At 37.9% G+C, this 13,797-nt stretch overlaps 1 long non-coding RNA gene across 1 annotated transcript; it reads left to right on the forward strand.

Annotated features, from left to right (window-relative positions):
* Nucleotides 1–4,483: 4,483 nt before the first annotated feature.
* On the forward strand, nt 4,484–7,559 carry LOC133524758 (uncharacterized). Its single transcript, XR_009800425.1, has 2 exons — nt 4,484–5,135; nt 6,463–7,559. It is a non-coding gene; the product is annotated as an uncharacterized LOC133524758 (long non-coding RNA).
* The last annotated feature ends 6,238 nt before the right edge of the window (nt 7,560–13,797 follow it).

Genomic DNA, 13,797 nt, shown 5'->3' on the forward strand with positions numbered 1-13,797 from the left:
GCAACACACCACAACAGGCATCATTGTAAGTATAATTTTAGACCGGATCCCTTTGTTTGACATAATTATTTAAAGTCATAATGTGACTCATAACGTGATGTGTATCATTAATCATAAGTTAGGTTTGTATCATGGCAATCCTGAAAAGTTACGTTTTTCTGAGAAAAACCAAATTATGAGTATGAAAATGCAGACAAACAATACATTATGACTTAAAACTTTATGGGAAATAATAGAGAACGGTTTTAGACTGATCTCCGAGTATCTACTCTAAAGATGGGGAAGAGGATTATTTTAGACTGATCAAGCACCTGGATACAAAGTTTTATTCCCAATTGTCCGCACCCCATATGACTCACCAAAATCAAGCGGGAACAGATGGGAATGATTCATATGATGTACTATTCCCATCTGTGCCCAGCCAGGACAACTAATACATATACATATCAAAACAATGTTGGACAGAACAACCAACTAACGAAAACAGAAAATGATAATAATATATGTGGATTTGTATTAAAGGCACATATTTTACTTGCAAATTATCTACCCTTTTGGAAAGTCAGCGGCACACTTTGCTCTCAAATGCAGCCATCTTTACTTATATTTTGACTTGGGCAACTTGTTACTTGTCATTCATTCACATCCATATCACAGACCATAGATGTACAACCTAATTAGATTTACTTTCATAATATTATAAGTTATTTTAAGTTGATGTATCTATTCACAACCTATAACATGAGTGGATTATAGAAATACAACAGTGCTAAAGGACAACAAAGTTTTTGTTTATCATAACATCATTTCCTTCTGCTGTGTGCACCCTGAGACTGGGCTTTGCACATAATACCCCTAATCAAATAGACAACTACATAAAATATTTCTAGACTGTGCAGCTATTGACAAGACATTATTACAAAACCGAAGGAAAGAAGGCAATTCATTCTAGTTCCACAATGCCTGAATCAGTCAAACCGAATCAAAAGATTCATCACCACATTCAACACTACATAATAGGAAAGAAAGTCCATTAAGTTCATGTTCATATTTTCATTACCTCGATAAGTCAACTGCAGACCTATTCATACTACCCCTGTTAAAATGCCCCATAATGGTGAACAATTCCAGGATATTCATAATATTAACCTGATAGCTGTAGCGTAACCCCCTTTAGAATTAAATGCTAATTAATGAATACTGCGAATGGTCAGGGCTTGAAGCCAAGCACAGTTTTAGTAGTTGCAATGGCTTCATCGACAACACTAGTTACTTGTATTTACCACACTTTTCAATTAAAATGTATCATGTTAATTTATGTTACATTTTTAGCGATTTGTGATAACTTAGTTGAGCGCTGAAAATTAAATTAATTAAATGCCAAGCTATGTCAGCTACAACCGTTTTTTTCTTGAGGTACGAGGTACGTACTTACACAGTGACAGTGACCTCCATACAAACAGTGAGAGCAAGTCATAGACGTCATAGTTATTTTTTTAATTTGTTCAAATGGCTTAACTGGACTGCCTAAAAATGTCTATAGATTACCGCACCGCACATCGATAGTGTGTAAGGTGGTCGCCGTGCGTGTATTAAGAATGTAGCTATTGTAGCTATAAGTTAAAGCGAGAAAGAGGTATTTTGATCGTACCAAGGTCACCGTCCAGTGCGGTAGTCTGTTACGACTTTAGAGGCCAGTCCAGACGGGAACAATTTTTCGCCAGTGTGATTAAATAGTCTGATCAAATCAGCTGAAGCGGACGTAAACGCCAATTTGTCCACGTTCATCAATTTTAGATTTATGCTCATATTTCAGCACTCTAAATTAAAAAATGTCCCCAACCAAGCCGAATACTACCGTCACTAACTGGTATTCTGGCGTCGGCACCTCCATTTTACCGGTAATATCGGTCATAATCTGCGGTCGAATTCGGCGAGCCAAATTGGCGTTTGCGTCCGCACAACCTGATTTGATTAGACAATATAATTGCATGTGATCTGCAATACATAATCGTATGGATTTTGTTGTACAGTCTGTAGAAGCTTAAGCGGACATCAATTATCTGGCTGCGCATTGTGTGGCTGAATATTACCTGAGTGTGTTGTGGATTCTGGGTTCTGGGGGCCTACCGCAAAAAAGATAAAGAACCCAGCAATTAGAAATTCGCTAATTGCGGGGATCTTTTTCTTTTACTCTCAGTAAGACGTCGTTAGAGTGACAGAGAAAAATGCCCGCAATTGACCAACTTCGATTTTCGCGGTTAAAGCCCTGTTACATAACAGGAAGACAATCACATGATTGTCTGTGGAAGACTGTTATGTCAATTCAATGTCACCTCACTTGAGCTGGTGGCTGTCGCCAATGCTCCAAGTAAATAAATAAAAATTCGTATTTAATTCACGTGTTGCCTTGGTGACTGGTGTTGACATTCGACTCTCATTCTCATTTCATGGCTTGATTGACTAGTTTCTTATACAATAACATCTCGCAATCTAAAGTTACTTGCATTATAGTAATATTGATATCTTTTCGGTTCGTTGTATTGTAGCTTCCGTTGTTCATCATTATTGTGTCTTACATACTGAAAATCTGTGTTTGTCTCTTACTGTTCAATGTCCTTACCGATGCTAACTACACTACCCGTAGATAGTGCGGTCTCTATATTGACATGTTTTGCCGAGAAATGGCAAGTCAAGGAGCGAGTGAGTTTAAGAATAGGCGCATTTGAAATGTTGTGTTGGAGACGAATGTGGCGAGTGCCTTGGAAATAACGCCGCACAAACGTCTTCATACTTGAAAAACTGAAGGTGAAGAAGGCTCTATCATCAGACTGTGTCTTCAGATACTGTATGTTCATGGAAGGGTCAGTGGAATTGTTCAATGGTGTACATTTCAATAGAAATGGATCAACAGGACACTCCGCTGCGTGTGAGACGGACCAAGTAAAATCCCAAGCCAACAATTCTTTTAACACATGCAAGAGGAGAATCCTGTCTTCTGTCATGAACACACTGCTCTGAGTGTAACCTGACAAAGAAGATCTACATTACTGTCATATTGTTTTGTTAAATTTACATAGTGATTTTCCAGTTTCTTGATGATAGTGTCTTTTCAATTTGCACAAGTTACTCTTGACCATTTGTAATGTGTTTATGTCATACAGTCCCACAAACTTTATAACTATCCTGGTTGTTAATCTATACATAATCTAAACACCATGGGCAAGCTTATGTCTACTTGTAAGTACACATAAGCTTGCCCATCCATAATGTAATAAATACATAACAAATAGCATGTGCTATTTACCTCGGTTCTCAAACTTTCAACCGCACTTCCTTTTTCTGCAGTTGTCCTGACTTAACAATTGTTATTGGCTTCTTGTTGTTGGTACACATTTTTCAGCACTAATAGTAATAGCCTTTATTTTTATGCAAAAGTTTTTAGTACAAATACATTACAAGAAGCTAGAATAGAAACAATATGTCAATTTATAGGGTTCCATACCTTAAAAGAAAAAACGGAACCCTTATAGGTTAGAATAGAATAGAAAATATTCATTTGGTTGAATAAGCAACAATCAGATTTTATATAGTAGTAAGACACAGTATTCAGTCGACACAACATCAACATGCAAAATATGGATTTACAAAATTGTACTTTAGAGTAAAAATTCACTGATGAGCCCTTGGCAGTGGTGGTGGAGTGGCGGAATGGGGAAGGCGGCTGCCAAACTTTGCTACTAGGTGGCGCCACTAGAGTTTGCCCCACCTTTTTTCTTTGAATAAATAAATTATCACAATAGTTAATGGAAATGTGAGTTACCACAATCAAATAAGTTTCGTATTAATTTAATGACATATTTATGTACCACTCTTAATAGTTTTTTAATATTAGACATGATCAGAGATGGGAGCTTTGAATCTGCATTGATATTTCTGTAAGAATTTACATCACAGGCGAATTCTGTTAGTGCCTCATAATCGACATTTAATGCTGGATTTAATTGAAAATTATTATTTTGGTGTAAAATATTAAGTTGTTGATATTTTACATTTTCCATGATATTTTACGCATAATATTTTGGAGTGAAAACAGTACATAGCCAAATATACTTAACCTTTCTATGAGGTCTTTTTTCCCCTTTTACGGATGCCTTGCGTTCCCGTAAAAGTGCTTTTAATTGTGTTACAGTCAGACGTCCATATTTTTCATGAGGATCCATTTTATTGCGTTAAACAGACGATTATTACGTAAGTACATAAAAATATCCTACATGCTCCTGTCAAAAAAAACTTTTTATTTTAATGGCTTTGAAACTTTATCCGGCAGAGAGAGTTTAATTATGAAGTTTAATTTTAAACATTGGTTTATTAAATACAAATATTTTATAAGGTTTAAGGTTTTTTGTGTAGTAATAAGCTTTAATGTTGCCTTGCACTATATTTTCATAAAGAATGTAGATTTAGAAACGTGAATTTCTCCAAGATGGCTGCGATTCCTCGAGGTCCCCAAATGTCAAATGGTGTGAGCATGAAAAAGGGGCTTTTAATTTAAATACATACCAAATTTTATGACTGTTCTAGAGATTTCGAGGTTGGTCTTAATCCGATTGTGCTATATGAAATTCACTTACAGTAACTTCAAAAATCTTCAGTCAGCTGTAATACTTCAAAAGTCACAAGTAAACTCATGGTTATTACGATTACCCTCGGCTACTATATGAATATATATTTTATTTATTTATCTAAAAACACAATGCTACTTTTCATTGCATAAGCAGCGACCGAAAACCGCGTACGATTAATCTGCCGCCATTATCGCTCGTATAAACTGCGGTTTCTTAGCTATCTGAATAACAAAGAAAGAATAAGGTACAAGAATTTAATTTACGCGAGTTGTTGATACGAGTAAGCAACTCGGGCGCGCACCTGTACCTGATAACAAACAACACATTTTTAATAATTGGTTTGGTCTTGTGTGTGTTATTAAGTACATTTTAAATTACATCGTTAGGCCCATGAGTTTAATGTATCGGATACCTAACCTAAAGTGCTAGATTATTTTTCCAGAGGTATTCTTGTAATGTGGTAATATTAATATTTCTTAATTTTAGTGATCTAGATCCATTTTTAGGGTTCCGTAGCCAAATGGCAAAAAACGGAACCCTTATAGATTCGTCATGTCCGTCTGTCTGTCCGATTCTGTCACAGCCACTTTTTTCCGAAACTATAAAAGCTATACTATTCAAACTTGGTAAGTAGATGTATTCTATGAACCGCATTATGATGTTCACACAAAAATAGAAAAAAAACAATAAATTTTGGGGGTTCCCCATACTTAGAACTGAAACTCAAAAAATCTTTTTTCATCAAACTCATACGTGTGGGGTATCTATGGATAGGTCTTTAAAAATGATATTGAGGTTTCTAATATCATTTTTTTCTAAACTGAAAAGTTTGCGCGAGAGACACTTCCAAAGTGGTAAAAAGTGTGTCCCCCCCCCCGTAACTTCTAAAATAACAGAATGAAAAATCTAAAAAAAATATATGATATACATTGCCATGCAAACTTCCACCGAAAATTGGTTCGAACGAGATCTAGTAAGTAATTTTTTTTAATACGTCATAAAAATTAAAAAAAAATTTTTTTTTCATCAAACCCATACGTGTGGGGTATCTATGGATAGGTCTTCAAAAATGATATTTAGGTTTCTAATATCATTTTTTTCTAAACTGAATAGTTTGCGCGAGAGACACTTCCAAAGTGAAAAAATGTGTGTCCCCCCCCTTGTAACTTCCAAAATAACAGAATGAAAAATCTAAAAAAAATATATGCTATACATTGCCATGCAAACTTCCACCGAAAATTGGTTCGAACGAGATCTAGTAAGTAGTTTTTTTTTAATACGTCATAAAAATTTAAAAAAAAAATTTTTTTCATCAAACCCATACGTGTGGGGTATCTATGGATAGGTCTTCAAAAATGATATTTAGGTTTCTAATATCATTTTTTTCTAAACTGAATAGTTTGCGCGAGAGACACTTCCAAAGTGAAAAAATGTGTGTCCCCCCCCCTGTAACTTCTAAAATAACAGATTGAAAAATCTAAAAAAAATATATGATATACATTACCATGCAAACTTCCACCGAAAATTGGTTTGAACGAGATCTAGTGAATAGTTTTTTTTAATACGTCAATAAATTAAAAAAAAAAAAATTTCATCAAACCCATACGTGTGGGGTATCTATGGATAGGTCTTCAAAAATGATATTTAGGTTTCTAACATCATTTTTTTCTAAACTGAATAGTTTGCGCGAGAGACAGTTCCAAAGTGGTAAAATGTGTGTCCAAAGTGGTAAAATGTTGAACAAGATCTAGCAAGTAGATTTTTTTTTAATACGTCTTAAATGGTACGGAACCCTTCATGCGCGAGTCCGACTCGCACTTGGCCGCTTTTTAAGCTTAGGTAAATTAGCAATTTCATCACATACTATTAGCATCATTTTAAACTTATAATAGACATAAATTATTTTACAGTTGTCAAATAGCTTTGTTTTATACATTTTCCTTATTCAGTTAGGTACATTTGTTTTTATCACGCTTATCTGCAGTTTATGTATACGATCTAGGTAGGAAGTTTTATAAGTTCTACGAGTACTGTAAATACTTCAGCTGTAGAGAATAGATTCAGCTAATGACATATAACATTTTACGGGTAATAAAGGGTATTTTATACTTGAAAAGAGATAAATTGGACAATATGGATCTCAGTTTATTACAGACATAATTAATGTGTGGGCCCTTGTTAAATGTGTTACCTATTATAAGGCCAAGGTATGTATATTTATCCACTTGCTCCAAGGGTTCGCAATCGCATATTTTCCTAGTAACGTGGTGTAGGTACTGGATGATCCTAGGTTTTATTTGCCATTTTTTATGAGCGGAGTGGATATAAATAACTTTTATTTTTTCGTAGTTAATGACTAATCCTAAGTATATACTTAACATATTAAAGTTTTTCTGTGGGATATTTTTTGCTATTTTTATATCGCAGTGTGCGGTCAAGAGGAAAGTGTCGTCTGCGAATTGGCACACGAACCATCAGAAAATATATTGCACGAATCATTTATGTGCAATAAGTATTCGGTTGGTGACAAAATCGAGTTATCTAAGAATGCAAAACCTGTTATGAGGTTGTCGGCGTGCGCATTGTTTATTACATTATTACTGAGATTCATATCTGACTAGTATAGTTGGCCGGCTGGCGGTTGGTAACGAATAGACACATGATCGATGCACGACTTAGTAATACGGTTGCCTCTTGCTTATACGCGTGTACTGACTGATGCCTTATTGTTATAGGTTTTTTTTGCTTTATTTAGGTAGTATGTACTGTTGGGTGGGATTGTTTCAAGTCTATGTTGATGTCATCTATGTACATAATTGTTATTACTAAGTGGGAGGGATATAATTCTTGATAGTTCTTGCACAAATAGGGTTTTATGATAATTTTAGATGGTCTATACATGAACAACACCAATATATGTATATTAATGCATGAATTGTTTGAATCTTACCTAGAATATATTCAAAGTTATTTGTTGATTTCACGTTCCTATCAAAACGAATGCTTTTATGTAGAATAGGATAGAATAATTTTATTCGTAAACACAAGCAAGACACATTAAATTACATGATGTAACAAAAACAAAGAAAGTATAAAGTGCCACGAAATGGCCTCATCTCAGCATGTTGCTGGTGGCTTCCAGCGCTGATCACGAAAAATCACGAAAGCTAACAGACAAGAAGGATTTTGGGACTTAGTTTTTTTTTATGCAAAAAACAGGGGTTACAAAAGACTTCGAATAATTTTCAAGATTTTGATGAAATAACCACTTTTTTCTTAGTAAACTTTTCTCTGAAATTAAAAATGGCCGAGTTAGAGGCCTTCAAAGACAGATGTTTTTAAAGGGAACTGGGACTTTTTTAAATGATTGTAATGTGTAGATCACGTCAAAACAAGCATTTTTTATTGGAAAACCTTTTTCTAAAATTAAAAATGGCTGAGTTAGAGGCCTTCAAAGGTTGAAGTTTTTGTTGGGAGCTGGGACTTTTTTAAATGATTGTAATGTGTAGATCACGTCAAAACAAGCATTTTTTATTGGAAAAACTTTTTTCTAAAATTAAAAATGGCTGAGTTAGAGGCCTTCAAAGGTTGAAGTTTTTGTTGGGAGCTGGGACTTTTTTAAATGATTGTAATGTGTAGATCACGTCAAAACAAGCATTTTTTATTGGAAAAACTTTTTTCTAAAATTAAAAATGGCTGAGTTAGAGGCCTTCAAAGGTTGAAGTTTTTGAAGGGAGCTGGGACTTGTAAAATTTTTCAAAATTGGTGTTATTTAACAATTCAGATTAAATGATTGTAACGTGTAAAACTTATCAAAATAAGCATCTTTTATTGGAAAGACTTTTCTCTTAAATTAAAAATGGCCGAGTAAGACAACTTCAAAGATTGATGTTTTAAAAGAAAAGAGTGTTATGTAAAACATTATTTATTAAAAAAAAGTCGGTTTTGGCGCTGTGCCGGCCGCTGCCGCGGCACGCTCGCTTCGCTCGCTCGGCTCGCGCGCTGTAAGGTCGCAGTTCTACCTAACACTCCTCCTCGCTTCGCTCGTTGTCGTACCTACACCGACCTTCCTTAAAGTGCCATTTTTAATTTGGATTCAGTACAACATTTTTAATTAAAAAAAAGTCTGTTTTGGCGCTTCGCCGGCCGCTGCCGCGGCACGCTCGCTTTGCTCGCTCGGCTCGCGCGCTGTAAGGTCGCAGTTCTACCTAACACTCCTCCTCGCTTCGCTCGTTGTCGTACCTACACCGACCTTCCTTAAAGTGCCATTTTTAATTTGGATAGTTAAGACCACATAGATAGTGAGGTTAATCATATTTTTTTTAATTTTTCTCTTTAATTTTTTTGGTATTTTTTTGTAAAAACAATTTCATTTTATATATTTGTTTCTTAATAATAACTAATTGGCCTGTTGTCTTCGTGGACAATTGGGCTTGCACCTGCAATTAACTGCCTTAATTCCACGTCGACCGATTCCTGGGTAGACCCAATAGATGTCGGCGAGCATGCGACGAAACTTCGCGGCTTCACTTGGGAGGTACCGCAGGACATTTTGGCGGTACATATACTCTCCCATGTACCACTTAATCCGCCTGTCACTGCGTCACGAACAGCAATAGCGTTTCAATTCGAGCCATTGCCGTTCCACTGTGTTGGAGTGTACTTTAATTCGGACCAGGTCTGACCCAGGAATCGGGTCTCCTAAAGTGGCGTCCACTGTTTTGTTGACAAATTCCACGCTGTGGTTTACAGTGGCACGCCCACGCATATGCAGGCGTAAGTGAACTCCAGTGTAGGATCGGTGGCAGTCTGACATGATGAAAGTATCTTTTTTTATATTGGCCGCCATAATGGGATCCAGTGTTGCCCTACTTTTATCTGATATGACCTCGACGTGAAACTTTTTTGTTTTCCGACTTATAAACCCAAAAGCCCAAACCTGGCTTTTTAAAACCCGACCCCTGTGGTATTTCCGGGTGTATAAGTGGGTTTCGTCAACTTCCACAATGTCGTCGTCGTCCCCCCCCGTCCCCCGATCATTTGACGATCATGTCCTTCGGCCACCTCGCACACTTCCCTAAAAAAGTGATACATTTGAATGGCGGTTTTCTCAGTTACTGGTGCGTCTTTCGCCGCTTGTGTTACTTTATCGTTTCGGAAAAAGTGCATCAATAATTGCAAGGTGACCCGAACAGAGACATGGGTCCGATCAAAAAATGTATTTTTTGTAGGCGAAATTATCACCTTACAATCTTTTTTGTAGCAACGGAAGCGAAATCCCAGCTTGTACGATGTCTTTTTTTCTTTCGACATCAAAGCCCTACAGGAAGGGCATTTCGCTTCTTTTGGCAAGAGAAGCCACTCCTGAGCAGCATTTATCGCCTGTTCCTCTGTGGCAATGGTAGCTGCGTAATTCCATAAATTGAAATTACGCACCAAAATCACCTCTAAAGGCAACATCTTTAAGAAAAAAACCCAAAAAAAAACTACGACAATATTAAAACCCTCAATTTAAACCCAACCCTAAACGAATACGAACCCGGACGAAAAGACTACAAAAATATTAAAAAATCCAATTTAACAAATATCAATAACCCCGACAAATAAGAACTACCCAGAAAATTTAAAAACCCAAACTACAAACGAATACGAAACGTCAAAATGGCGTGTATGTAAGTGGATATTGTTTCAGCAGTCTCGTTCTGACGAATTAATAATAATTTAATAAATATAATTTAATAACTAAAAATAATTTAACTTAAATTCCTCCTTTTTCAGAGTTGAAATATTGTATAAGCACAATAGCTTAATAGCACCATGGTTGCTACTATCTGTGGAGGCGCTCAAGTATCTGATTTTTGACTCTTCTTTTAACATATTTTCTTGGGCAAATGGGCCTAAAACATTTTTTAGGATAGCTTCAGCTTTTGAGCGGGAACAGGTTAAATCTTTTGCGATTTTCGAATCTGGATATATACTCTTGCAAAGTGGAGCTGTGCAATCTAGTGAGTTAAATGATTCGTGGTGTTTAACGGTATGATAAACCAGAGTAGCTTCTGTAGCCCGAACGCTCCGTTGAAGATTTAAGTTCGCATAGGATTCCATGAAAATATCAATTCTTGATGTAGATGCCGTACTACGAATCTTTATTTTGTGTTTTTCGGTATTTAAATGCTTTTCTAAGTCAGCTTTGCCCTTATTTAGCAATGGAAAATATTTGATCACAAATTACACATTTTGCGTCCCATGGCTCTTTGCCAGATTTGAACATCTTGTACTTATTGACTTTTTAAACTGTCAGAAAATATACATTTTCTTTTCGACATGACTAATAGAGAGATCTGAAACAAAGATGTTTTACATGTATTTGAGGTTTGTTAATAACACATTAATGCTACAAATAGGAAAATATAAAACTAACTCACCAAAAATACGTTCGCCGCTAACTGAAATACTTAATTGTGCGTGATCACACGCCAAGCACGCACAAACGCCACGCGTTCCTAGGGCAGACTAACGGGCGCGAACCTGTCTGCGGACGGTGCGGGCAGGGGGGCGGGGTAGTCACGCTCACGCCACGCGCCGCGCGGCGCGATGCACGGGCGGAAGACAGTTTGCTCTCCGCTCGCCCTTGTCCACTCGGGCGCTCGTCCGCCCATCGTCGTACGAATCGCCACTCTGACAAAAAGCCGGACAGGCCGAACACGTACATATTTGGCCGGACGCGACCGCAAAAAGCCAAAAGCCGGACACCTGGCAAGCCTAGTCAGAGCAAGCCTCATAGCGAGGTCGTCCAATCGGGTTTCAAGCATACCGAGCTTGCCCTTAATAATTGCGATACCCTGGTTAGCCTGGTCGAATCCTTCCTGTATTTTATTGAATTGAGATTTAAATCCTTTCACTTCATTTTACTAAATCTGCCAGTGTAACGTAAATCCCTAGGGATTATATATGTCCTCTAGGAAAGTTGGCAGGGATAAAAAAAAGTACTACCAGCTACGTTAACAAAAAGTATTTATTATTTAAAAAAAAAACTAGAATTTTATAAAGGGTCGTGGAACTCTATGGCCGGTCTTAAATTTGCACCCGGAGTGGTACTGCCCTGGCTGGTCGAAAGGTCCGCAGCTGGTGGGTGTCACTACAGCGCAGAAGAGGAGCCGGGGCGACGGCGGGCGAACGACTAGGGCTCCAGCCCTGCCGTCGAGGTGGTGAAGGCTCGAGGGTCTCTTCGATCGGAGATTATTTTTAAAAATGACGACGCACCCAATATGTGGGTGTGGGATTAACTATAATGCGCGATAGCGTCGCGGATTAATTTTATAAATAATAATTATAATTGTCCGCGCTCACAAATATTAAATTTACGAATTTAAAAATCGTACGGCGCGCGAGACGACACTGCTCCGTGTGCGCGGCCGTACGTGCGTATCTTATCGGGTGTGGCGCGGACTCGCTGCCCTGGCGGTCAACGGAAGGACAAGGCGCTCGCCCCGCTGCATCTCGAAATTTCCATGACGTAGTCGCTGGACCGGCCGCGAGTACAGTCGTTAAGGAAAAAATATATTATTTAGAGTTTACCATCCATCTTCATATCTTAACATTCATTACCACCATCACCTTTCATAACAACACAACATCATCCCAGTGTCACATAATTAATTCATTAGAGATATAAAACATCACACAGACCTTACGGATCCAGCCGCCCGTACACTTCGCGGGGACTGGACCCAAAATTTTAAACGCATAATAAAAAAAAAAAAAAAAAGAGTTGGGAAGATAATATAATTAAAACTTGTACTTAATTAAAACATGTACTTATACGTATACGTACAACGTTACACCAGGACATCGCTACTAATCACATTGACGACATGAAATTCACCGCCAACTTGACTTCCTATCGGCTGTCATTCTCTTAAAGGTTATTTCTTGCACCCCGGAGCACCTTAAGTGGTAAAAACCCCCACGCTTTGACATGCAGATATGTGATCTGTAGTTACTGTAAATTCGTTCTTTAATGCCTGAACAAAGTTATCAACCTCACAGGCAAGCATTTCTTTTAACTCGGTCCGGGAAATTTGTCATCACAGTAGAGGATGGCGAAAGTTTTTAATCAAGTAGGCGGCTGATACTGTCAAGAATGACAGCTTGTGCATTTTCATAATCACCCATAGTTCCATTCGAGGGGCTCAGGTTGCCTGTTCTGCGTATCGCGATATTTGTACATGAAGGGCACTGAAGGAGGCCAATAACCCTTTGCTCAATGAGGAGGCCATTTCTGGTGAAATATTGAGGCACTCGCAGCAGAACGACGAGTGGCAAGCATTGCAGTTGAGGGACTGGAACCCACCAATCTTTACGAAGCAGCCGGCTCAGCTCATTTTGCAAAAATACGGTCGGAAAACTTGTTTTTTAATATAATTGTTAGGAACAGAATGAACGTATACTGACTAGTGGGGTCTTTGGTAACTATTTTGAAACTATGGCTGGCTGGTGGAGATCAGTAAGAACTTGTCAGATGCGACTTTGAAATAATAAAGTTTGATGATCATCTAATTTGTTTATCGATGGTAAAATGGCTTTGAAAAATGACAGATGTCTATTTTTTGTCTCTTCCGTGACATAATATTAAACAAAGCTACCTCAATGCTTTGTGCAAAGCACGATTAGCATTTTGTTCGTGCTCCGTCAGCGTCTATGACTGCATCGCTTCTACTCCGTATCGAAGCTACAAGGGTTTTGCACAAATTTGATCCGCGCAACGAGTCCCAGTCCTCATTAACATGTGCAACGAGTAAATTTTTGGTCCTTACAGATCTTATATGCCAGCGTTGGACCATTGCGGACCAAAGATTTTCAATGGGATTGAGATCCGGAGAGCGTGAGGGCCACGTTATTGCTTTGATGCAACTGGGTGTCTGTTCAAGCCAATTTTGCACCAAGTGGCATTGTGTATAAGGCAGTTGTCGAGTGAATATTACTTCGGGCGCGTCTTCTTCCGGATACACTGTCCTCAGTGACGGCACCACTGTATCCTGCAGAACCTCCAGATAACTCGCGAGTTAATGGCGCGCCATTGTCCCTCTCGGGTACAGCTGAACTCATCCACGCCGACATGTTAACTACAGCTCTTCCTGACTTTAAACATGGGACCACATTCCGCGGG

This window comes from Cydia pomonella, chromosome 14, assembly GCF_033807575.1.
Source record: "Cydia pomonella isolate Wapato2018A chromosome 14, ilCydPomo1, whole genome shotgun sequence".
NCBI classification, from domain to species: domain Eukaryota; kingdom Metazoa; phylum Arthropoda; class Insecta; order Lepidoptera; family Tortricidae; genus Cydia; species Cydia pomonella.